This window comes from Schistocerca nitens, chromosome 11 (assembly GCF_023898315.1).
Source record: "Schistocerca nitens isolate TAMUIC-IGC-003100 chromosome 11, iqSchNite1.1, whole genome shotgun sequence".
Taxonomy (NCBI): domain Eukaryota; kingdom Metazoa; phylum Arthropoda; class Insecta; order Orthoptera; family Acrididae; genus Schistocerca; species Schistocerca nitens.
In genome coordinates this window covers 99,474,676-99,501,752 of record NC_064624.1, presented here as the reverse complement: position 1 = coordinate 99,501,752, position 27,077 = coordinate 99,474,676, and the positions used below count along the sequence as shown (strand labels likewise).

Below are 27,077 nucleotides of genomic sequence, written 5' to 3'. Positions count from 1 at the left end.
ATATTGTCCTCAAGTACATCGCTCTTGTATAGACCCTCTATGTACTCCTTCCACCTTTCTGGTTTCCTTCCTTTGCTTAGAACTGGGTTTCCATCTGAGCTCTTGATATTCATGCAAGTGGTTCTCTTTTCTCCAGAGGTCTCTTTAATTTTCTGTAGGCAGTCTATCTATCTTAACCCTAGTGAGATAAGCCTCTACATCCTTACATTTGACCTCTAGCCATGCCTGCTTAGCCATTTTGCACTTCCTGTCGATCTCATTTTTGAGACGTTTGTATTCCTTTTTGCCTGCTTCATTTACTGCATTTTTGTATTTTCTCCTTTCATCAACTAAATTCAATATTTCTTCTGTTACCCAACGATTTCTACTAGCCCTCGTCTTTTTACCTACTAGATCCTCTCCTGCCTTCACTACTTCATCTCTCAAAGTTACCAATTCTTTTTCTAATGTAGTTCTTTCCCCCATTCCTGTCAATTGTTCCCTTATGCTCTCCCTGAAACACTGTACAATCTCTGGTTCTTTCAGTTTATCCAGGTCCCATCTCCTTAAATTCCCACTTTTTTGCAGTTTCAGTTTTAATCTACAGTTCATAACCAATAGATTGTGGTCAGAGTCCACATCTGCCCCTGGAAATGTCTTACAATTTAAAACCTGGTTCCTAAATCTCTGTCTTACCATTATATAACCTATCTGAAACTTGTCAGTATATCCAGGCTTCTTCCATGTATACAACCTTCTTTTATGATTCTTGAACCACGTGTTAGCTATGATTAAGTTGTGCTCTGTGCAAAATTCTATCAGGCAGCTTCCTCTTTCATTTCTTAGCCCCAATCCATATTCACCTACTACGTTATCTTATGTGTTTCAACTAAATTATTTCCTCAGAATAACACATAAATGCTGCACTTACGTTTGCGCTACTTATGCAGTGTAATTTTATTTTCGGAGTTCTTTCTGTGGAAGGAACAGATAGAAGCTGAAGAGAGGTTTCATTCTTAAGACCAAGGGAAAAACAGAAATGTGATTATCTCTGAAGATCTCGTAGAGTTAATTGCAAATGAAACAAATCACTGTTGGCCTCAGCAAGATAACAGTAACAAACAATTCAGAAGGAACTGGAGTAACCGAACTATGTTTTCTTGCCATATCATTTTGAATGACGTGGAACAAGAAATTATATTTAGTAGAGTACTGGAGTAAAGACAAACTTCTGCGAAGCAATATTTTTGGAGAAGTAATGGCTAGAGACCACTATTTCAACCATGATGTCGGTTCTACCAATGATTGTTATACAAAATACAGAACATCATCACTGATTTATTACAAAAAAAATTTAGTCAGTCATTTCAGCCATTCCAAAAACTGTGCATAGACGAAAGTTTACTTTTTTTTTTATAAAGGGTGGCTGTCTTTCAAACAATACATCCCTTCAAAAAGAAATAGATTTGGAATAAAATCTTTTTTTCTGTGTGACTGTGAGACAGGATTTGTACAAGATTTAATTGTTTACATGGGATCATCTGCCCTGGTGGATACCAAACATAAGGATACTGGAAAGTCAGGAGCAATAGTTGAAGCACTTGTAAAGCCCTATTTAGGAAAGGGCCATACTGTTCACATAGATAATTGGTATTTCAGTGCAGCTTTATTTAGAAAGCTACACAATAATTGCACAAATGTGTGCGGGACCATAAGAAAGAGAAGGAAAGGAATGCCTAAAACTGGTGAACGCTTAAAATGAGGACAGACAACCTGTCAATCGTGCAAAAATTTAATATTCAAAAAGTGGATGGATAAAAAAGAAGTCTATATGCTTTCTACCATGCACTCAGATGAATTTGATACAGTAAAAGTTATCCAAAAACCTGTATGCGTATTGGATTATAATAATTCAATGGGTGCAGTTGATAAAGCTGACACGGTTATAAGCACTGTGGAATCAACACTCAAATCTCTGCAAAGGCATCGCAAACATTTCTTTCACTTGCTGGACATTTGTGTGTGGAATGCCTATTGTCTTTATAAACACAAGAGGAAAGAACTGGTATCCATGTCAAAACTTCAATTGCAGTTAATTAGGGAGATACTGGAAGAGTATCATCGAAGCATAAAATGTCTACACCGAACAGGCAATAATCATCCACTGAGCTTAACAGAAAGACACTTTTCTTCGGTTTACAAACCAGTAGGAAGAAACCGAAATAGAAGGTGTGTTGTTTGAAGTGCAAATGACAGAAAATGAGAATCTAAGTACAAGTGTAAAAATTGTAATGTGGGTTTGTGCGTTGAACCTTGTTTTCAAATTTATCATACTGAATTACATTATTAAGAATCTTTCAAATGATCCTAAATGGCTTTTCTTATAATACTTATAAAATCTCCAAATATATTGTTATGTAACACTTAAATACAGTAACCTGCACATCATCTTACTGATGTGCAATGTGCACAATTCGCGGCATGCTGCACCGATCAGTGGCACCAGCTCAGCGAAGCAGACTGCTGTAACAAAAGGGTTAATCGAACAACATGTTAACAACCCAAATTATGCTATTGTGAGTTAGCACTTTCTTCCAGCAGTCCCTTCAATTAGAAGTGATGCTGGCCCAGATGGAACCACACTCAGTTTTTCTTATAACATGGAAATTAATGAAGCTAAAAAAAAGATCTTTGTGGTGAGTAAGCAAAATATCACTGCCCAAAGCTCAGTGAGCAACTGTAAACCACCGAATCCTTCACCTACTGATGGAGTAAAATTACATCAAATGGAAGATCAAAGAAGAATATTGCAAGCCAAATCTATCACACAAAGACTGATTTTAACAAGAGAACAAACTTTCTAATATTGTCCATTTTAAGCACCAAAGGTAGCTATTTTTAAGGCAATCTTTATACATATTTTAGCATACAACCACTAATTTTAGGAACATAATCCACAGCAACATGTTTTTGGGGTCAAGCTGCCATCATCTGGCTTCAAAATTAATCCTACATAAAATGCACTTCAAAAACACTCAAGGTAAAAATAGAAAAAAAAATAAAATTACTAAGCTACGAAGTCCTTGTCTTACTTGAAAAGTGGTAGCATTAGATTCCCTGCTTCCTTATCCATGTTAACACACTTTTAAGGCACCACTTATTTATAAACACGTGTGCAGCTCTGACGTGCACTGAGAGGCAGCTGGTGTGACTGATGTTTACTGCCTTACATAAACAATGTTTTGAAGAATATGCAGATAAGGATGCAGGGAATCTGGTGCTTCCAGTTTTAAAGTAAGATGATAGTCTACATGTCTGAATAAACTTATATTTTGACCTCCAGTGCTTCTGAAGTGCATTTTATGTAGGGTTAACTTAAGACAGCCTGATGACGAGAGCTCGACCCTCGAAACACATTGCTCTGGACATGTTACTAAAATTAGTGACTGTATGCTAAAATATTTATAAACTGCGGAACCTTTTCACACCCAGCTGCATAGACAGACATTTCAGGAAAGACCTCATAAAGGCATTTGTTTGGAGTGTTTCGCTGTGCAGAATGAGATAAGAACACAAGCGGCAGACCGAGACTGGAATACTTTGCCTAGATCATGGACAGTAACGACTGCACCACATACCACTCTCAAGATAAAGGCCCAAGAAAGAAAAGCTTTGTGCACTGCCGACAACCAACCTGACGATTGAAGAACTAAGAAGAAGAAGACAAACAACAGAACCACAATTTCATTGAGAAAATGAGTTGCAGTCAGGCCTTCTTACTGAGCTTATTGCAACTTGTATTCTAGTCGTAAGTACTGAAATATTATAAAACTCAGTGACTCACCAGATTTATTAGCAATGGGTGACTGCCAACTTCAAAGTCCTCCAGCGATTCATCAAGCTGGAAAAAATTACAACAGATGTCAGATTTATAATGTTTTCGTGGTGTATGAAATTTACATGACGGAAATTATGTTTAAAAGGTTTAATTCTCTGTTTCCTCGTGGTACATTACTGAATACTTTTGACACTTCACTTTTCACTTCAAGTAATCATAACAAGGGCCCACATTTTTATGACAAATCATATTTTTTCCTGAACTTCTTGGTGAATTTAACAACAATTTTTGCATAAATTCAGGTGTTATAGTATAGATAAATGTACTTCTATTATGCATCCAAAGTCATATTTACATCTTTTTTTTTCAGTAACAGGTTATATTTCCGCCAACGTTTGCAAAACTTTATATATTTGTTGTATCTTATATGGACACACGAATAAAAACATGAAAATGTTGCTCACATGACAATGTTTCAGATTATAATGCCACAAATAAACACAACAATTACTACAAAGCTTTATTTATCACGACTTTAGTAGACTGGTAGAAGCTGACCTTGGGGAGAATCAGTTTGGATTCTGTAGAAATGTTGGAACATGTGAGGCATACTGACCTACGACTTACGACTTATCTTAACATAGATTACCGTATTTACTCGAATCTAAGCCGCACTTTTTTTCCGGTTTTTGTAATCCAAAAAACCACCTGCGGCTTAGAATCGAGTGCAAAGTAAGCGGAAGTTCTGAAAAATGTTGGTAGGTGCCGCCACAACTAACTTCTGTCGTCGAATATATGTAGCGCTACGCAGGCATGCATCGCAGGCACAAAGACAAATACTAGCACCAAAACCTCTGCGTCAGTAAATAAATAAAAAAAAAAGGTGGAAGACGAGCTTTTTTTTTTTCTCCGCCCCGAGTTTCGACCACTGCATTTTCATATATTATCCAACGAAGTAAATACAAATTCCGTATTGTTCCTCTTCGAATGTAGCAGCATTTCAATGTACTACGAAAATCTGACTGGCAAGACTGTTTGGGATATTTGTCAATATGGCCAGCTCTGCTTTATGAATTTTTTCCTAACTGTGAGAAGAAATGGTTGCTAATAGGAACTTTTATGAATTGTGCATCACATGCAGTATTCTCTTCACGATAAGAATAATACGAATATAAACATTTTGCCATGTATTCTTTCGTGTTTGCTGCTATCTCATTTAAATCCTGTCCGCCTAATAAACTACGAAACTAGAGTGAGACAACGTCTTCAGCAAGGTCCTGGAATCTATCCTCACCCGCCGCATCCACCAGCATCTCCGCCAGCACCGCCTCCTTCCCGTTACCCAGTGTGGCTTTCGGCCGTCCTTCTCTTCCGACGATCTTCTCCTTCACCTCACTCATCTCCTTTCCGAACAGCTCAATTCCCGTCGCTCCGCAATCTTCCTCTCTCTTGACCTCGAACGCGCATATGACCGCGTATGGCATTCCGGTCTCCTCTTCAAGCTCCAAACCTTCGCCCTTCCCATTAACTACGTTCGTCTGATCGGTTCCTTTCTCTCCTGCCGTCCTTCCCATGTCACCATCCATAACGCCGATTCCTACACCTTCTTCCCCTCCGCCGGTGTGCCCCAAGGCTCCGTCCTCCCCCCCCTTCTGTACTTGTTGTACACGGCGGACATGCCGCCGCCGTCACCCCCCGTCCACCTTCTCCAGTTTGCCGATGACACCGCCTTCCTTGCCCTTGCCCCCACCCTGCAACGCTCCCAACACCTTCTCCAATCCCATCTTGACCGGTTCACCGCTTGGTGCGACCAGTGGTTGCTCACGGTCAATCCTTCCAAAACCCAGGCGATCATTGTAGGCAAAACCACCCCTTCCTTCCGCCTCCTTGATTTCTATCTCACCGTTTATGGCCGTCCCATCGCTCTCACCCCCACCCTTAAGTACCTTGGCGTCACCCTCGACCGTCGCCTCTCCTGGACTCCCCATCTCCAGACAATCCAAGCCAAGGCACACTCCCGACTCCGTCTCCTCAAGCTCCTTTCCGGCCGTACGTGGGGTCTGGACCCCTCCACCATCCTCCACACCTATAAGTCCCTCATCCGCCCTATCCTCTGTTACGCCCATCCCGCCTGGATCTCTGCCCCCCCTTCCTTTTATAAATCCCTCCAAATCCTTGAACGCCATGCTCTCCGCCTTGCCTATCGCATCCGTCTCCCCTCCCCCACGCGGATCCTGTATGATCTTATCCCCTTCCCCCACCTCCTCCTCTTCCTCGAACGAATACGCATCCTCTACACCTCCCGTAAACTCGATCCTCCTCACCCGCTCGTCTCTCCGATTCTCTCCCACCCCCGCCCGCTGCCGCGCCTGTACTCCCATGTCCCACCCGGTCTCCATCTCTCCACCCTCCTTACCCTCTCCCAAGGTGGCTTCCGCCAGCTCCCCCTCCCTGATGATGTCCTCCTTCCCTCCATCTACCCCTCCTACCAACTTTGATCCTTCCACCCTCCTCCTGTGCATGCTCCTCAGGGCACCCTCCCTCCCTTCTCTCCCTTTTTCCCTCCCCCCTCCTTTTCTCTCCCCTCCTCCCCCGGGCCTCCCCTCCCCTGTCCCTCTCCCTCCTGCCCCCGTCTCCTCCGCCATTGGCGTCCTTTTCTCCCTTCTCCCCCACCTCACCCCCGTTCCCCTCTTGGCAGGTCCCCAGACTCGCACACGCTACGTGGACTTTCGCGTGCCGGAGATCGCCGCCATCAGTGTCTTGTGTGTGCCGTCGTGTTTAGTGTTCAGTGTTTCACCGTCACACTCCGTTGTTCACCAGTGCCATCGTCTTCTTCAGTGTTTGTGCGTCGTCTCAACAGTTTGCAGTGTGGTTTATCGTCGAGTGTGAACGGCTCCGTGTTTGTCTCTCTGTGTCTCCTGTTTTATCGCCCACCATTTTGCATTTTGTGACTTTTATGTTTTTCTCCTGTTTTTTATGCTTATGTCTTCTTTGGCTGAAGAGCAGCGTAGTGTGCTGCTGCCAGCCTGCCTATTGTATAGGTTTTAAAATGACAATAAAGTAAAAAAAAAAAAAAAAAAAAAGTGAGACAACAGCAGACGCGGAAGAATATACATACCATGTCATGTTTATATTCGTATTATTCTTATGCCTAATAGTGATACAGTCAGAAATGAAGCACGGAAATTGATTAGATTTTTAAATCTAAGATGACTCTAATTTCTGTGCATAATGTAATGTACTAAAGAGGCGTCTGCAAAGATTTTCAAACGGAAAAAATTTTCACTAAATTCTCGTTCAGAACATCTTCTATCATACGCAGTCTATTATTTGGTTCTTGTTGATCATTATCAAAGAAAGCAGCAGTGTAAGTAGCAACGAATAGCAGTCTCTTGCCATTGTTTCGCTAATGAGATGATTCCTCTCTTTGTTTTTTTTTTTTTTAATTGTAAGCGGTGGTAGCGTGCACAAAAGCAAGCCATGCCGCGAGCGGCGACAGGCCGTAAACCCTCGTTTTCAGAATGCGACGAACAATGCATGACACAGTACAGTAATACATTTCCAGCTCTGAGTGACGGAAACACCTATAACAAAGAGAACTGCACTTGTCAGATCAAAGAAAAATAAGCAATCAATTCAAACCAGACGAAGCACGTGAAAAAGGAAGGGTACCCGTATAAATACGGACTGAGCGCCTGATGCATAACAACGCCTACCTGGTAAAGCTTAACTGCTAAGCTTACGACTTGAACCAAACTACTACAGCTGTATCGTCATTCATTTAACCTAAATTGTTTCTCATATTACAATGGACCAACTTTGTTTCGATTTGGAAGTGTCGCCTAAAACTTTTCTCTCCCCTTGAATTTCGAGTCTCAGATTTCAGGTGCGGCTTAGATTCGGGAAATTTTTTTTTCCTCGATTTCGAGTCTCATTTTTCAGGTGCGGCTTAGATTCGAGTGCGGCTTAAATTCGAGTAAATACGGTAAGGAAAGGTAAACTTATGATTCTAGCATCTGTGGACTTAGAAAAGGCTTCTGACAATGTTGACTGGAATAGTCTCTTTCAAATTCTGAAGGTGCCAGGGGCCAAATGGCTATTTAAAATTTTTACAGAAACCAGACGGCAGTTATACGAGTCAAGGAACATGAGAGAGAAGCAGTGGTTGGAAAGGGAGTGAGACAGGGTTGTAGCCTATCCTCAATGTTATTCAGCCTGTATACTGAGCAAGCAGTAAAGGAAACAAAAGAAAAATTTGGAGAAGGAATTAAAATCCACAGAGAAGATATAAAAACTTTGAGGTTTACCGATGACATACCAGTTCTGTCAGAGACAGCAAAGGACCTGGAAGAGAAGTTGAATTGAATAAACAGTGTCTTGAAAGGGGGATGTAAGATGAACATCGACAAAAGCAAAACAAGAGGATAATGGAATGTAGTCGAATTAAGTCAGGTGATGCTGAGGGAATTATATTAGGAAATGAGACACTTAAAGTAGTAAAGGAGTTTAGCTATTTGGGGATAAAAATAATTGATGATGGTCGGGGCTATAAAATGTAGACTGGCAATGGTAAGGAAAGTGTTTCTGAAGCAGAGAACTTTGTTAACATTAAGTATAAGTTTAAGGGTCAGAAAGTCTTTTCTGAAACTATTTGTATGGAGTGTAGCCACGTATGGAAGTGAAACAAGTACGATAATTAGTTTAGACAAGAAGAGAATAGAAGCTTTTGAAATGTGGTGCTACAGAAGAATGCTGAAGATCAGATGGGTAAATCATGTAACTAATGAGGAGGTACTGAGTAGAATTGAGAGAAGAGGAATTTGTGGCACAACTTGACAAGAAGAAGGGATCGGTTGGTAGGACATGTTCTGAGGCATCAACGGATCACCAATTTAATATCGGAGGGCAGTGTGGAGGGTAAAAATCGTAGAGGGAGACCAAGAGATGAATACATTAAGCAGATTCAGAAGGATGTATGTTGCAGTAGTTACTTGGAGATGAAGAAGCTTGCGCAGGATAGAGTAGCATGGAGGGCTGCGTCAAACCAGTCTCTGTACCGAAGATCACAACAACAGTAGACAAGTAGCATTACACACTAGTCAGTTTGCTGATGTAAGACACTGTTGGGTGGGGCAAACAAAACATTCTCAAAACTAACAAATGCACCTCCCGACATGATAAACATCGCACAGGTGGTCACACTATTCAGTCAGAATATAAACTCAAGTGGTTCAACAAAAGCCGTCCATCAGCATGGAGTTGCAAGGTTTCGTTTGTGAGTTTGATGACAAGTTCTTCAGCACTGGTGGGGAAATGTTATTTTGTTAATTAAGTGAAGTCAAAGTTAGTGCAGAACAGCACTTTAATGTGCAACAGCACTTTAATACCACCAAATACAGCAGCTGTGTGAAGAGAAGTGCTGAAAATGGCAGCAGACAAATGCTGTTAGTTGAGCAGACAGGTTCATCTTCAATTGTACAAACATTTAAAGACAGGTGAAATGATGGTGTCTTGCAACATCCCATCTGAGAAGCTGAAGAATCCACATTTCAGACAGTTCTTGAGAAGTACACAAAACATCCTGTTCCAGGTTAATCTATATTGAGAAAGAACTATTTATCAGTGTGCTATGAAGAGAAGCTCAAAAAAAATAAATAAATAAAATAAAAAAAAAAAATTGTGTTGCTGAACTAAAGATCAACGTCCCTATACAACGGTACCAATGTGGGTGGACATTATGTTGCAGATGTTATGGGGTGTTCTGAAAGTTGACAGGCCTGGAAAAATGTTCCTCCTAATGCGTGAAGATCTTGAGAGAGAGTACAAATTTCAACAGTTGCCATTTTGTTTCACAACTCTGTGAAGCTACTGTGACAAGATGTTGTGAGCAGAGAAAATGTTTTGCTTCTAGCAACAGATGGTGCTTCATACACGGCTAAAGCAGCTGAGGGCTTCAAATTCTCTACCGCAGTATGGTTTATGTCATTTGACTCATGCATGCGTTACGCAGAGTTGCAGAAGAGGTGTGATCAAATTGCTCCGATGTAGGAAAATTAATTACTTGTGGCACGACAATTAATGTGAACGTCCCGCTACAGGTGCAGAAATCCAAGGATCGAGCACCTTCACTGCCCCTCCTTCCCCCACCTTGTGCTTAGATGATTGGATTCCTGGCTTAATGCTGCTGAATATTACTGGATGATCCACACTAAAAGAAAGGTAATCTTTTGTGAGCTCAATAGCTATTAATCAAGTGCTACCAAAACTGTGAAAGAGGTCTTTACACACACACACACACACACACACACACACACACCTTGTCTGGAAACTTGGCATCACCAATGCCAACTTTCCAGTGGTAACAAAAGCCATCACAAGACTGGCAGCTGCTGGTATTCAACTGCATTTTGGAAAATGATGTCAACAATGAAACAGGTCAGCAGTTATTGACCTCTCCTATCACCTTACTTAAAGAGGAGTTTACCAATGGTGTATTTCAGTTTCTTTGGAAAAATGTCTTGACTCAGTTGATGCATTACATATTTCCAATAATACGAGGCTTATTTTATGAGAATAAATCTTTAGTAGTCTACTGGAACACCATCAAAACCAGATAAGTTTTTATTGATGAATAAGTTCAAAATGGAATGAAATTTTAATCACGAAATAACTGTTACACGATAAACATCACCGTGAAGGTTGACAAGTATCAGACTGGTGCTTCACGATATGACACTTGCTGTTTCTGTGAGTGCATTTAGTTGATTACACTGTCAGTTTTAAAAGAAAACAGCTGCAGATCCTAAGAACAAAATCTGTAACTGTGTGCTACCGGCCGTTCTGCCGAGTTGTCAGTTACATTTTATGCACAATATTTCGACATCTCACGCAGCCGTCTTCCACGGATGCTACGAGTTTTGCTGTTACTCACTTCCCAGACTCCAACCAGACAGTGTGGAGTGGAGTCCACCCAGCACGTGCACAAAACAGTAAAACTCACAGCACCTAAAGAAGAAGGCTCGTCCAGTTGTTGAAATATTGTGCACGAGATGGAAACGACAACTCAGCAAAACACCAGAGTGTACACCTATGATCAGTCACCCTGAGATAACCAGAGAGGTCACAACAGTGCTGTTTAAAACACAAAATTGTTTGTCACGCAGCATTCCATACGTCTAGATTTCTGTAAAGCATCTGACACGGCACCACACTGCCGACTGTTAATGAAGGTACGAGCATACGGAATAGGTCCCCAGATTTTGTGAGTGGTTCACAGACTTCTTGAGTAACAGAACCCAGTACATTGTGCCTGATGATGTGTGTTCATCAGAGACAGGAGTGTCCCAGGAAAGTGTGACAGGAAAGTTGTTTTCCTACATATGTAAATGATTTGGCGGACAGTAGTCTGTGGTTGTTGGCTAATGTTGCTGTGGTGTACAGTAAGGTGCCATCGTTGAGTGACTGTAGGAGGATAGTTGATGACTCAGATGAAATTTCTAGTTGGTGTGGTGAATGGCTGCTACCTCTAAATGTAGAAAAATGTAAGTTAATGCAGATGAGTAGGAAAAACAAACCCACAGTTTACAAATAATGAGATGCTTGACACACTCATGTCAGTTAAATATCTAGGCGTAATGCAAAGCGATATGAAATTGAATGAGCATATAAGGACTGCAGTGGGGAAGGCGAATGGTCCACTTTGGTTTATTGGGAGAATTTTTGGAAAGTGAGGTTCATCTGTAAAGGAGACCACATGTAGGACACTAGTGCAACCTCTTCTCGAGCTCTGCTCGAATGTTTGGGATCCGCACTAGGTCGGACTAAACGAAGACATCGATGCAATTCAGAAGCAGGCTGCTAGATTTGTTACTAATATGTTTCAACAATAATCAAGTATTATGGAGATGCATCAAGAACTCAAATGGAATCACCGGAGGGAAGACAGCGTTCTTTTCGAGGAGCACTATCCAGAAAATTTAGAGAGCCACCATTTGTGGCTGACTGCAGAGCGATTCTACTGCTGCCAATGTACAGTTCTTGTAACGACCACGAAGATAAGCTCAGAGAGATTAGGGGCCACATGGAGCCATATAGACAGTTGTTTTTCCCTCGCTCTATTTGCAGCTAGAACAGGAAAGGAAATGACTAGTAGTAGTAGAGCATGCCTTCCAACATGCACCATACAGTGGCTTGCGGAATCTGGATGTAGATGTAGATTCCTATGAACATTGTTATTTGTCATGTAGCTAATATGAATTTTCAATTCTTAAATCTACAGATTCAGATAATTTTAGAAGTAATGGCCAACAAGGAATGTTTTCCATTTTCTTATCAACTGCCAAATGTTCCTGCCCAAATATCTTTGCTTTCTGTTTGTAGTATATGTTGAAATCCTTTGCACCAGAGTACGTAACTTAACTCCGAATACTAGACCCAAAGGAACGTGTGCAAATCACTTTTCAGTTGAAGGAAATTTTTATTATAAGCAACAAAAATTGTTGTGACATAAATGTACCAGGAAGTGAGTGTAAGAATTTCGAGATCCGTAAAGCAGCCTCTGCAAGGGGCACCACCATCTCTCTACTTTACATAATATTCTTGCTGCTCATTTCTCCTGAATAAAAACATTATTTATTTTAACAATATTGTGAAAAGCCATACAGAGGACTAGAGGATGGACGGACGGACTGACTCTCTCTCTCTCTCTCTCTCTCTCTCTCTCCCTCACTCTCTCTCTCTCTGCCACCTGTGGCCACTGTGGCTGAGCTGAGTCGTATATGCGCCGGACAGGAGCAGCTATCCAGTTGTGATGGTAAGGAGGCGACATGGGGTGCAGAGTGGGGTGGGGGAAGGTGTCGTGCTGCTTGTGGGAGCTTGCAAGGGGGCAGTGGGGATAGGGTAGGGCATTTAGGTTTGGGAGGTTTGTATGTGTGGGGAGTGGGGGGGGGGAGGATGGGAGGGGAGGCGATTGGGAAAGGAGGAGAGAAGAAGAGATGGGGAAAAAGACTAGTGACTAATGGGTGTGTTAGTGGAATAGAAGACCGTGTATTGCTGGAGTGAGAGCAGGGAAGGGGATAGGTAAGTGGAGGACAGGGACTAATGAAGGCTGAGGCCAGGGGGGTTACGGTAATAGGATATATTGCAGGCAGAGTTCCCACCTGCGCAGTTCAGAAAAACTGCTTCCACAGGTAGCCCTACCTCTGATGGGGTAGAAGATGTCTGACCGGAGTATGTGGTTGGTAGAATGTACGAGATAGGTCTTACCTCTAGGTCTATTTCAGGGCACAGTGAGAGGTAGTCAAAACCGTTGCTCCAGTCGTACGTGGTGCCGAGGCACGAGATGAATGCTGCTCTGTAGCCAGATGGTGAGTAAGTAGGAGGTGGTAGATGGCTGGAGAGACAAGGTATGCGAGATCTGCTTCTGTAAAAGGTTGGGACGGTAATTTCGGTCTGCGAAGGTCTTGGTGGGATACTCGGTGTATTTGCTCTGGCACTGCTCGTCCCTGCAGATGGGATGACCACGGGTGGTTAGTCTGTACGCAGGCCATTTCTCGGTACGGAATGGGCGGCAGCTGTCCAAGTGGAGGTACTGTCAGTGTTTGGAAGGTTTGGTATGGACAGAGGTACTGATGAAGCTATCCTTGAGGTGGAGGTTAGCATTGAGGAAGGTGTTGAGGTTTTGGGGGAATGTGGCTAGGGTGACCTCACCCTCAGTCCAGATCATGAGGGTGTCACCAATGAATCTGAAATGGTGAGCGGTTGGACTCTGGGCAGTTAGAAAATATTGCTCTAGATGGCCCATGAATAGTTTGGCATAGAATGACCCCATGTGGGTGCCCATAGCTATTTATTTTACGTGGGGTAAGCCAACATCAAACAATGTAAAATTCAGAACGAATGATATATTACGAATAAGTGTGGCTTCAGCTGCCAAAGTCCGCAGTCGTGTGTGTGTATGTGTGTGTGTGTGTGTGTGTGTGTGTGTGTGTGTGTGTGTGTGTGTGTGTTTCTGACAAAGGCCTTGTAGGTCAAAAGCTTATTTGTGACAGTCTTTTTGTTGTGCCTATCTGCGACTCAGCATCTCCGCTATATGGTGAGTAGCAACTTTCGTTTTCATAAAACAAACCAACAGTTTGTTTTACATTTACACAGTGGAAGATGCTACAAACAGTGTTACCTTTACTGTGTGACCATTAATGTGTACTTCTGTTGCCACCATGTTTGAGTGCAGTACCCATTTCCAGCATTAAGTGCGGCACTATATACCGTATGGCCTAAACACTTCTTGAAACAGTTCACACATTCTAAGCAGCCACTAATTACAGTATAGCTTGGAACATTATGGCGAACTCACTCAATTTGACCTTTCATACAAAATTACGGTTTCAACACTGCTGTGGTCTTCAGCACAAAGACTGGTTTGAGGCAGCTCTCCGTGAAGTCTATCTTTGGCAAGCCTCTGTCCTGATCACAGTATAGGTACAACAACCTGCATCCACTTCAGTTTGCTTAGTGTATTCAAACCTTGTTTTTCCTCTACAATTTTAACCCTATTCCCTCCATCACCAAACTGACAATCCCTTGATGCCCCAGCATACATCATCTTTTAGCCAAGATGTGACATAAATTTCTTTTTCTTTCTAATTTGATCCAGAACTACTTCATTAATTATCCACTACCACTTATCTTCAGCAGCCTTCTGTAGTATGACATTTCAAAAGCTCTTCTCCTCTTGCCTGAAATGATGACCGTCCAAATTTCTCTTCCATACAAGGCTATACTTCATATAAAGATGTTCACAAAAGACTCCCAAAGATTGAAATTAATATTCAATATTAAAAATTTCTGTTTTTCAGGAACGATTTGCTCGCAACTGTGACAACGCATTTGATGCGCCAAGCTGGCGGAGACCGTTCCTAGGGCGTGCGACATCTCAGTTGCGAGTGGCAGTGGACGGCAAACTGGACGGCAGCGGCTGTGGTGAATTCGACAGTTCCGGACTGGCAATGTCACTGCCTTCTGCTACCATAGCACGAACTTAAATCTTCAGTGTGCAGAGTACTACAGCTTTTCGACTGGCTGCTCGGCCGGGTCACAGAAGCGGAACACAGCCTCAATCGCCTAACGCCAATGCTAACAGCGTGCAGCAAGTGTCGTTTTGGTGCGGCCACTGGCAATGCCCTCTTAACACAATCTACTTGCCGACTTCTCGGCCCTGCCGTGGTTTGTGCAGCTGGCAGACACTGGGCTGCCAGCAGTCCGTGATAGGTGCGCTGCAGCAATTTGACTCTTACAGCTGCAGTCTTGTTTCTGTACAAGACATTTCTTTTCGCTCCCTGTATTTTATGCGTGACAACTTAAGAATTCCAAATAGTGCATTCCGAGCAGTGGCAGCAGGAGAAAAATATAAACGTATTAAAATCCGCAGGCTTTTGGAACCAGTGTCTTCTCCTCTCTGGTGCCTAAAGCTCACCAGACCTTTTCCTTCACCCCTCTTTCCATCCCCTTCAACTCTTCTGTCAGAAGAATGAGCCACTGGCTCTGAAAGCTTGCAGATTTCAATATCTTTGTACATGTTTCCTCCTGCCGCCACTTGGTGAGTAGATTTTTTACCTATTCAATTACATTATATTTTCAAAAATTGATCAATTTTTTTGATATATTAAATAGTGTATTCCAGTCCACAGTGTCAGAGATTTAACACATCTATCTAAAATGTATGCTTCAATCTATCTTCTAAGATACATCATGGGTCATTATTGTCTCCACTTAAGCCAATTCATTACCAAATGCAAATGTCTTAATAACAAAACTTACCACATGTTCTTCTTTGAGAAGCACTGGGACAAGTGAGACCAGCACAGGCTCTTCTGCCTTACAATACGCCTGAAAAAAGAATTAAACCTGTATCTCTGTACACTAGATATTAAAAGTGACTAGTTAACATTAACTTTAATCCAAACTAAAGGGAGCGCAATCACAACTAAAATAAAAAATGCAAAGTTAGGCAACATACGCAACTACACATTGAGCAACACCCTCAGTCCTACCAATGAACAATTGGTACTAACTGTACACAATTTTGACAGGAGAGTGTGTGACCGTGCTGCTAAGCAGACCCCATTTGTGGTTTGGCAACCAGTCCAAGTCCACAACAGAGTCATATGAACTTACCCTACATTATGTCTTGTAGCATTACAATGGCTGTCTGTAACAGAATTACTTTCTCTGTGTCAACCAGCTCTGATTCCAGAAGGATCAGCAGTGCAGAACCCAACTTTCATTCTTCTCTTATGACATTGTGAGAGCCACAGATTGGGCCAAACAGCTGAACAGATTATTTCTAAAGTTTCAAAAAGCATTTGAGTTGGTATGATGGCAATGCTTATGGACAACAGTACAACTGTATGTGATATCAAACAATATTTATGACTTCATTATCGACAATAGGCAGCACGCAAATACGGGCTGTACCTATAAGTATGACACATTCTCCTGGTGAAAAGCAAATATCGAATGTAGCCTGCATTACAAAATTTTTGGGAAACTTCAATTAGACAGTACTTTTAGTTCTATATCTCTCTCTTCCCTTCTTCAAATAACCACATAACTAAGGGTGACCCCCCCCCCCCCGTCCCTCCCAATTTCTCTCTCTCTCTCTCTTCTCTCTCTCTCTCTCTCTCTCTCTCACTCACTCACACACACACACAAACTCACTACTCACACACTTAACTGCACCTATTGATAGTTATGTTTGATTCTAGTAATCGAGCAATTTACAATTTACATTACATCATTTGTCAGTCCTTGAACGATGTGCAAATCATCTTCAAGACTCACTACATTTAACAATAATTTCCTAACAATATCAAATCCCTGTACACAATGGCAACATTTGCAAAGAGCTTCACAGAGCTAGCAAGCTAGCCTACTTGTACACTTATGCGCAGTAGGTTGGTTGGTTGTTTCGGGGAAGGAGACCTTTGAAAGGAACCATCCCGGCATTTTCCTGGAGTGATTTAGGGAAATCACGGAAAATGTAAATCAGGATGGCCGGACGCGGGATTGAACTGTCGTGCTCCCGAATGCGAGTCCAGTGTCTAACCACTGCACCACCTCGCTCGGTTGTTGCACAGTACAATTTTGACTCAATACAATGTGTATTTTCCAATTCACTCACTATCAACTGTAGTAGATAAGAAATTGCATCCACACGCTTTCTCTGCTACAGCTAAAGCACATTCAATTAATAGGTATCTCATTGGTTCAGAGTGTAGATGTAAGTCAACGGGGGGAGGGGGAGGGGGGGGGGGGGAAGAAATCAGTCAATAATCTGCCACTGATTACAAAACAGATTAGAACACCGTGGTCTAATGAAAGAAAGAGACTTCATTCTGAAAGAATGAAACAAATTTGGGCACAAAGAAAGGCCAACCATCAAACGTGACCTTGATGGATTGTACCTCGCGTGGTCCTACTGGGCCCATACGTGAATAATAATTATCTGTCACTTTATTATAACTTCATCAATATCAACTGAATGTTGCTGTGGTCTTCATTCAAAAGTCTTTTGTTTTACGCCGCACCCCAATGGTACTGAGTATGTTACACCATGAGTGGTCAAATGTCTGGTATTTTTACCACAACGCATTTATCAAGTGCTATAAAACAAGGAAACCCACCAATAAATTACAACACTCTACCTACTGACCTATACTGAAATATTTATGTCGGCCCACAGTGTAATGTACCTCAAAGTTCTTGTGCCATTAGGCGTCCTCATCAATAGCAAAAGGCAACAGCAAACACGCACTGTCAAACATAAAACTCTTCCTCGAACATCTCATGTTAGTATGTTATACTCTCAAGGCACAGTTGTTAAACTAAAGCTGCCGCTGTCACCTACTAAAAATAGCACTCGACTGCAAAGCATATGTCAGAGCCCTCAACAATGTTACTTTCTACTGTAAAATTTATGAAAATCAAAAGTTCTAAAAATTCTAAAAACAATTACTACACCTGTGTTTCATTGTGTGCATCCATACGGAAGACAACTGAAAACATTAAACCTAATGCCGCTAATTCGAATAAATCTGTGGCTGTTCCCTGAGGAGATATCGCTAAAGTGACACTAGTGTCGTCCAATTTAACACGCAAACTGTGCCTCGAGAGTGTAACGTGTCAATATGAGATGTTCTGAGAAGAGTTTTATGTATGACAATTCACATTTGCTGCTGGATTTTACTGCTGATGATGCCTAATGGCACAGAAGCTTAATGGTATGTTACATTAAAGGGAGATACAAATATTTTTATATGGGTCAGTATGTGTAGTATTGTGATTTCTTCACTGGTTTCTTTATTTTATAGCACTCAATAATGAGGTAACATAGTCCCAAACATGTTGTGGTAAAAGTATCACCCATCTGACAACTGGTGGCATAACATCCCCAGTACCGATTCACATGCCTGCTGTACAATGGCTTTGCAACAGATAAGTAGCTTCCCACATCGGTGTATCCCGATCAGACCTCTTCTTCACGCACAACTACCACAATCTATATCTTTTCAGACCTGCTTCCCGTAGTTACACCTAGGTTTCCCTCTACAATTCTTACCCTCCACACTTACTTACCGAGTGGAACAACACGGCACTGAAAATGGGCTACTTCTGTTCTCAGAGAGCTGGCAATGACGTACCACATTTTCCTCTGACACGGTCCACTGCGTGGAGCACTAGAACCGCCCTTCTGAGGCTCAAATCCATTCCCAGGACACAACACTAGCACACTCACTCTCCACATTAAAGGGGTAGACACAGCACTGTCCACGTCCTGGTGCAAGCCAGCCTACCTCAATGCAGGCTACCACTAGACACAGAGCTCCTGCCACATTGCAGCCCTCAACACTGCAAGTCTTCCAAAACAGTGTGGCCCTCGTGCAAACTGATGAGCCACCACACTCCCAGATGCGGCAGTCATTTAGCGGCACCACTCGACCCACCGTCATCTGGCCACGACAGAAACACACACACCGAATGAGGTGGCGCAGTGGTTAGGACACTGGACTGGCATTCGGGAGGACGACGGTTCGATCCCACGTCCGGCCGTCCCGGTTTAGGTTTTCCGTGATTTCTCTAAATCGTTCCAGGCAAATGCCAGGACGGTTCCTCTGAAAGGGCACGGCCGACTTCCTTCCCCAATCCGATGAGACCGATGACTTCGCTGTTTGGTCTCCTCCCCTAAAACAACAGAAACACATTACAGAAGGAAACTGTGTTTCCATTTCGACCCAGCAGGTATTAATAGCTCAAGTCAGTAAAAACTTTTTTACTGTCTAGATCCCGTGCACTATAAAACATTAAAATGTGAAGACTAATTTCAGTTGACCACACAATCATCTTCAGATCACTCATGGTGAAATATGTATCAGCAGATAACATATTGAAAACCCTGCATCATCTAGAGTATTTACATAATTATAAGACGAGGTTTCTTTCCAAATGTTCCATTCAAAAGCTACAGGGTTGTCTTAAATTGGCTGATTGAACTACTTTTCTGAGGTCACCATTATCACATTGTTTAGTAATGTGCACAGTAGTAGGATTACATTTACAGTGGTCATCATGAAGATGAAGCTTTGTGCAATTTTATTTTAAATAATTCTGAAGGGCAGGGCTCGGCAAATGATACATTCCGACAAGCTCGAGAGTTCCCGATACACCGAAGTGCTCGGTACAGTATCGACGTTACTCGAACGATCACGTGACACTGACTAGCGCAAGAGATACACAAGAAATAATGAACTAGCCACAACAGTCTATTGCACTGATTGACATTTGACAGTTTTGTGAAACACAGGAGGAAATAGAATTAAAGTCTATCAACTTACAAGCTTTTGTTGTATTTTAACAGGTTTCCAATAAACATTCTCATACATGTATAAATATTATATACAAACATTAATGCAATTTTTTAAGTAAAGGTAACATTCAAATATAGAAATTTTTGTCCTTCAAAGAACATTAGTTGATTCAGAAACCAGATCAAAATTTTATTTGGTTATGAGACACTGTAATGATTTACTACGTAGATTGCAAATGAGAAATTTGACCACTGTTCATGTATTACAATACCATGTAAAAACATTACCTGATTTTACTCAGCTGTATACCACGTTGGTGAAATTCAGTTGAAACAAGAAGGAAAATTAATATAGAATGACGTGGCTAACAAAGGAAGTAGATCATATTAAACAGACTGTAATTGTCAAAGCAAAAATAAATTACAGTCGCAAGACCCGTTGTGGAGATAGTACCGACAGACGTCAGTAGATCGCGGGATGAGCAAAACTTCGAGAGTGGAACGGAATCTTAAATGCAATCCTTTATTTACATATTAGTTGGTGTTGTTAAATATGACGTGCATACTAGCAGATATTGCAGTCTGTTTTTGACAGTTACTCAAGCTTGGAAGGAGAACAGTGACACCAGCTTGGCTGAGAGCTATGACGATTGAACGGAGGGAAGCACTGAGCCCGCAGCAAATTTCATCATGTTGTTATGCGTGGTAATCTATACCAACTACTTTTGCTTTCTACACTCAAGAGCCAAAGAAACTGGTACACCTGCCGAATATTACGTAGGGCCCCTGCGAGCACGCAGAAGTGCCGCAACACGACGTGGCATGGACTCTACTAATGCCTGAAGTAATGCTGGAGGGAACTGACAACAGGAATCCTGAAGGCCTGTCCACAAATCCCTAAGAGTGTGAGGAGATGGAACTCTTGAGAATAGCACGTTGCAAGGCATCCCAGATATGTTCAATAATGATCGGGAGTTTGATGGCCAGCAAAAGTGTTTAAACTCAGAATAGTGTTCCTGGAGCAACTCTGTAGCAATTCTGGGTGTGTGGGGTGTCGCATTGTCCTGCTGTAATTGCCCCGTATTGTCCTACTGGAATTGCCCAAGTCTGTCGGAATGCACAATGAACATGAATGGATGCAGGTGATCAGACAGCATGCTTACGTATGTGTCACCAGTCAGAGTCATATCTAGATTTATCAGGGGTCCCATATCACTCAAACTGCACATGCCCCACACCATTACAGAACCTCCACCAGCTTAAACAGTCAACTGCTGGCATGCAGGGTCCATGGATTCATGAGGTTGTCTCCATAACTGTATATAATTTGAAACAAAACTCGTCCGACCAGGCAACATGTTTCCAGTGATCATAAGTCCAATGTTGGTGTTGACCGGGCCCAGGCAAGGCCTAAAGCTTTGTGTCATGCTGTCATCAAGGGTACACGAGTGGGTTTTCGGTTCCGAAATACCGTATCGATGATTTTTCGTTGAATGGTTCACACACTGACACTTGTTGATAACCCAGTATTGAAATCTGCAGCAATTTGCATAAGGGTTGCAGTTCTGTCACATTGAACAATTGTCTTCAGTTGTCGTCACTCCCGTTCTCACAGGACTGTTTTCCAGCCATTGTGATGTCGGAGATTTGCTGTTTTACCAGATCCCCAATAGTCACAGTACACAGTACACTCATGAAATGGTCGTACAGGAAAATCTGCATTTCATTGCTAGCTCAGGGATGCTGTGTCCCATCACTCATGCACTGGCTGTAACACCACGTTCAAACTCATTTAAATATTGGGAACCTACCATTGTAGCAACAGTAACTGATCTAAGAACTGCCCCAGACATTTGTTGTCTTGTAAAGGCGATGCCGACTGCAGTGCCGTATTCTGCCTGTTTACAAATCTCTGTGTTATAATAAACATGCTTATACCAGTTTCTTCAGCACTTCAGTGTATGAACATCTACTGTGTTTAAACTGCAGTTTGCTCAAATGCATTTGTAGTCGGAATTGAACTGACTTTAAAATTGGACAAATACTCAACAATAGTATTCATTTCTGCACGAGACAATAAAAGCCTAGATCTAGGCAAGTGATGTACTTCTGTGTTTCTTGCTGCAATGTTGTCAACACTCTCTGTGACGTATGACAAGAATGACAGGGGGTATATCAGGTGGTTCTACACAGAGTGGGGGGAGGTGACATGTTTGGAAGTGAGATTATAACATACTCATTTCAGGATAGAGGTGAAATCTGGTATGTATACAGGAAAAAATAGCTGTGTTCTCAAATTCCAACATAACAACCACCTCAGAAATAGCCACATATTCTGAAGAAACAGCCATATGTTTGTGACAATGAAGGTATAAATTTCACGGCTGTGCCATTAGGTTGATGATGGTGATGACCCAAGATAGTGGTAGCACACACTACAGGGATTGTAAGCATAAAAGGCAGAAAAGAAACCAGTCCAAAAATTCATGTGAACAATTTCTTGTTTTTATTTTATTTCTCCAAGTGTTATCAAAATTTAGACAATCAATAAATGGCAAAAGTTTAGAATAGTTATAAGGTTACCTTTTTGGCAGATACTTTATATCAATAAAACAGTTTGTAATTCTAGTTAATCAGAATCTGTTAAAAATAAATTTCTCTCAAGGAGCCTTTCATTAAAAAAATGAATAAATAAAAAAATTTTAAAAATTGGGCCATTTTATATTCAGGGGCGTCTTACACTCAAGTAAATACAGTATGAAGCTGGCAGCGTGCCAGTATGAGTAACACCTTTGCAGCTAATCAAACACTACACTTGGAGATAATAATGTTTTATTAGTCAGCACAGTAATAAGACAAGCAACTGATAGCACACGTAATATCATAGTCCCGCTTGCTATTTTAAGTAACACACATCCATTATCTGCACACACACTGATGCTCGCGCCATGGCAGGTAGTGAGGTACTGACTGCTGGAGCACACCATCTTTCCACCGTCGGTCGTTCACGACATCGCTGACAGACATGTGAAGAGTGGTGTAAGAGCTGAGGTAGCTACACGTTTTTATTTGTCGTTAATCACTTCCTTAACCTCCTGATGGATCTGTTATTGTGGAAAACGGCAAGTTCCAACACAGTTTGGAGTTGACAAACTGTAGATGAATGAGTTCAAAGGTCAGAGGAGGGCAATGGTGTATGGCCTTGAGTAGGACTGTCCCTAGTAGAGCACTGTGCTGCTCAAAACCACCTTCAGGTTGATGAAAGCTTACAATTTTTTCAAAACTGCTCTAAAATGCTATTCTTGTGGGTGTGTCATCACTGGATTATATGCATCATAAAAATCTTAAAATATGCATGAAAAATGCTTAAAAATGCACAAAGTGCAGAAATCTGCAAGATCAAATAATAAAAAAACATAGGAGTTACTGCGTGCATTACATCTCAAAGTCGAACCTGTGCATATCAATTACGAGGAAGAGTGCCAGCCATGCCAAACATCGGTACATTTAGAATGTTGATATCATGTTGATATCACTTTCTGAATAATTTCTGGTAGAGGTTAGGAAGGGGGGGGGGGGAGGCTTTCTGGGATTATTTTCTAAAAATTTGCAAAATGGGGACTCATACTGTATTTCAAGAGTTGTTCCTTCTTCACTATTGTTGTCGGTAACAAACAGACGCGATGTGAGTTGAGTCACGGCAAAACAATTGATACGTACAGGACCAAGTTCGAGATATACTGCACGCAGGGGGGGCACACTCAAAAACCCAGTAATATTTTATTTAAAAAACAACACACAATCATGAATTTTTTAACATCATTAACTTTTAATTAATACTATTGGACCAAAGCATCATTTAAAATTTATTTTACATTTTCCTACTATTGTAAATACACATAAACAAGTACTGTTCCAATAGTTTGGTGGTAAGATTGTGTCTTCGATCACTCAAAACATTTTTATAAGTAGAAAAGGACCATTCTACATCAACTGAGGTGACTGGGCAGTATTTGAATTTGGGTGCTATGTTGGCACTTACCGTTTCTGGTAAAAGTTCACCCGTCCCATTAATAAGACCATCAATATGGTACAAGGGTTCAAAGCCTGGGTTATTGTACAAAATGTTTTCAAACTTCTCTATAAGTTTTCTCGGGAATACCTCCGGCAATGAGCAGTTCACTAGAATAATTTCATTCATTAACTGAATAGATTCATTCAATGCCAAACCTTGAGTTTCAAGCTTTTTAATACTTGCAGGCATATGGGAAAAGTAGTGCTAATCACAGCAATGTCTTTTTTAATACCGGAATCATTAAAAGCTTCCTTGGATTGGCAAACTGCCAAAGCCTCTGCACTATTAAAGTCATTTACTACCCCTCTAATGGCCTTGAAATTTTCATTGTAAAATGACACAGCTTCAACCTACGTACCCCAATGAGTTACGACTGGAATAATTTAATGATTATAAAGAATCCGCTTCAATTGCAAATAGAAACCGGATGTTGACCTAGGTTTTGGCGCGGATAACCGTGCCTTCTTCGGAACACACTAAAACTACTAACTGTATTAATGCTGGGCGATGCCTATTTAGGCAGTTTGTAGTTTTAGTGTGTTCCAAAGAAGGCGTGGTTATCTGCACCGAAACCTAGGCGAACATCCGGTTTCTATTTGCAATTGAGGCGGACTCTTTATAATCATTGCACATTTGGTAGTTTTTCTTTGTAGGTGTTGATGCGAGCAGGAGCCTTTAGAAGCACTTTCTCTGTGGCTGAAATCAGTTTACTTACATTCAGCAAGGCGATGTGCACAGTGAACAAAGCACATCACACGAATCAAATTACGATAAAATACTCTGAGAGCTTTTCCTGCTTTGATCATATAGGGAGCAGCATCTCAAATAAACACAAACACACTTGCATTTGCAGAAGATTCTGGATATATTTTTCTAATACCCTCAATCACAAATCTAGTGATCGTAGAATGATTTACTTTTTCAAGTCCTTTGCAGAACACTAAATAGGAAGAAGAAGGCTCTTCTTTTAAAACACCAACAATTAAATTTGCAAAGTACAGGCCACAACTGTCTGCAGTTTCGTCAACTGAAATCCAGATCATGTTGCCCTCGAGTTCATTGCGTATTTCTTCCAGAACATTTACGCACATTGTCGGTATGTAATTTTTACACAATGTCGATTCATCTGGTATATTTTGATTTAAGCAATATTTCTGCAGGAAGCCTTAGAGGATAGAGTTTATAAGTTTGTGAGGAGGAATATTGCTTGCAATGAATGCTCTGCACAGATCCATGTTAAACAGACTTTTTTGGTTACCTCTGGACAAGTCCCTGCTACTGCAACTTGCTGTTATCAGAAATTTTTGTCATCACCTTTTCTTCTGCATTCCTGTGATAGGAAGATTTGTCTCGGCATGCTGATCTACTTGAAACTTTTTTTTTTTTTTTTTTTTTTTTTGCACAAAACTTTTTTTTCACAGACTTGACAACATAAAATAATCCCGTGATATGTAAATGTTCCGGGACGGTCAGCTATCCACGAAACGACCATTCTTTTTTCGGGTGGTATGGCACACGACACGTTATACGCTGCACATCATTAACACGTTCAACTGTGTACAAGTAAGCAGAAAGCTAAACTGAAACAACGGATGTGCGACTAAAGGCTCGCGTAATTTTAATTTATTTGTTGCGAACGCATACGGCGGGACAGTGGGGGGGGATTAACCGGGGGGCACAGGCGCAGGAGCACAGACTCTGTACGCCTCTTCCTGTTCCTATTCTGTAATGATTTCACCATGCAGTGGGCTTTCGGTTAGCTATTACACGCAGTTTTAGGTGCGGTGAATGTGTGAGACGTAAAAACTAGATAGAGCTAGAGACTACCCGTCTCAATTTTTAAAATATTGTAAACAGAGTGAAGTATGTATCGTCACCAGTTTTTATTAAAATATGCAATAACTGGTGAAAAGGAGCTAAATATGCAAATGGATATGCAGCGTGCAAATGCGTATAATACGGTCCCTAGTCTTCACCAAACATCCCTCGGTTGGGATCGCGCCACAGCTTCAGCATACAGTCTACAGACTCGTGCATAATGCTCGAGGATGACATCGTTTTGAAATTTTGTCAACATTTAACTCGTAACAAGTATTAAGTTTGATGTCTGTACTTCCTACAAAAAGTACATAAAAATTCTCTAAGTTGACTACGATCTAGACCTCCGTAGTGCTGTTAATTGTCATTAGGGCCAGGGTTACATTTTTTCTTCATTTAGACAACATTTTCGCATTAAAATACATTTGCTACTTGAGTACCAGCAAGAACAATGATTTGCACAGTGGAACTGCCAACAGGGTTGGAGCCTGCAAATCCGGCACAGGTCCCATTCGTGTATTGCTGGTGGGAGCTGTCAACTGACAACTAATTTATATACACTAATATAATGTTGTGAAAAAGTTCGCATATTACAAATATGCACCAATGAGAGTCTATAATGACAATATAACACTATTCTCTCCCTGCACGAGAATCGCAAATTGTGTGGGCATACGGGATGTGACTACACGATGTATAGAAGTCTGGATCAGTCGCGGGGGAACATTCAGATCGCTGAAGCAGTTAAGGTGAACGCTCGTAACGAGTGGAAAATTTGAGTTCGAATCTTGGTCCGGCACAAACTTTCGTGTGTAACAAAATGCTGACATCAATGCAGATATGAAATAAGTAGATTTACTTCATAATGTTAATCCACAGCTTTTAGGCATGCGTGTCTGAAGAGCATTATATTGTGACGATGCAGACACTGTATAAACACAGACATATTATGATATTGCAGTGCCTGTGTTGTTAAAAGTATGATGCAATGTTCCTTTGGACATACATGCATGCCCAAAAGAACAAGCACTGTGCTGACCACAGCCCACATGCAATACACAAAACATATTTGCAGTTGCAAATACGGACAACCATCAGCTGTATAATGGAATGAAAACAACTGCCATACTGGAACTCGAACCCAGGTTTCCTGCTTTACACGAGCGGTCACCTTAACTGTTTTGGCTATCTGTGCACAACTCTTGGCTAGGCCCAAACTTCTATATGTACCCCACGTACTGGAATTTCTCTCTCTCTCTCTCTCTCTCTCTCTCTCTCTCTCTCTTTTTGGCAAAATTCGCATCTATTTTTGTTGAGATTCATATTTCTTTTAATGATAAGATGCACATACCTCAAAGGTTGTCACGTGAGTGAAAATAAACAAAGCCTTATTTCTTTGAAACTGACAGCTACAGAAAGGTGCTGATTGGGAACTTTGTGACAGTAATGTTTGCTTTTGCAAAAACTTCCAAAACCTTTTTCTTCCAAACTAGCCTTTGTTTTCT

The 27,077-nt window shown here is 41.4% G+C and overlaps 2 long non-coding RNA genes across 3 annotated transcripts in view; one reads left to right on the top strand and one right to left on the bottom strand.

Annotated features, from left to right (window-relative positions):
* LOC126212822 (uncharacterized) overlaps positions 1-15,317 on the top strand; it is a 42,776-nt gene extending 27,459 nt beyond the window's left edge. Inside the window, exon 3 of the long non-coding RNA XR_007540918.1 lies at positions 14,674-15,317. This is a non-coding gene — a long non-coding RNA (uncharacterized LOC126212822). The remainder of the gene's footprint in view (positions 1-14,673) is intronic.
* Positions 3,821-27,077, bottom strand: part of LOC126212821 (uncharacterized) — a 33,655-nt gene continuing 10,398 nt past the window's right edge. For both annotated transcript variants that reach the window (XR_007540916.1, XR_007540917.1), the window contains 2 exons: positions 15,635-15,703; positions 3,821-3,880 (listed from right to left, as the gene is read on the bottom strand). This is a non-coding gene — a long non-coding RNA (uncharacterized LOC126212821). The remainder of the gene's footprint in view (positions 3,881-15,634; positions 15,704-27,077) is intronic.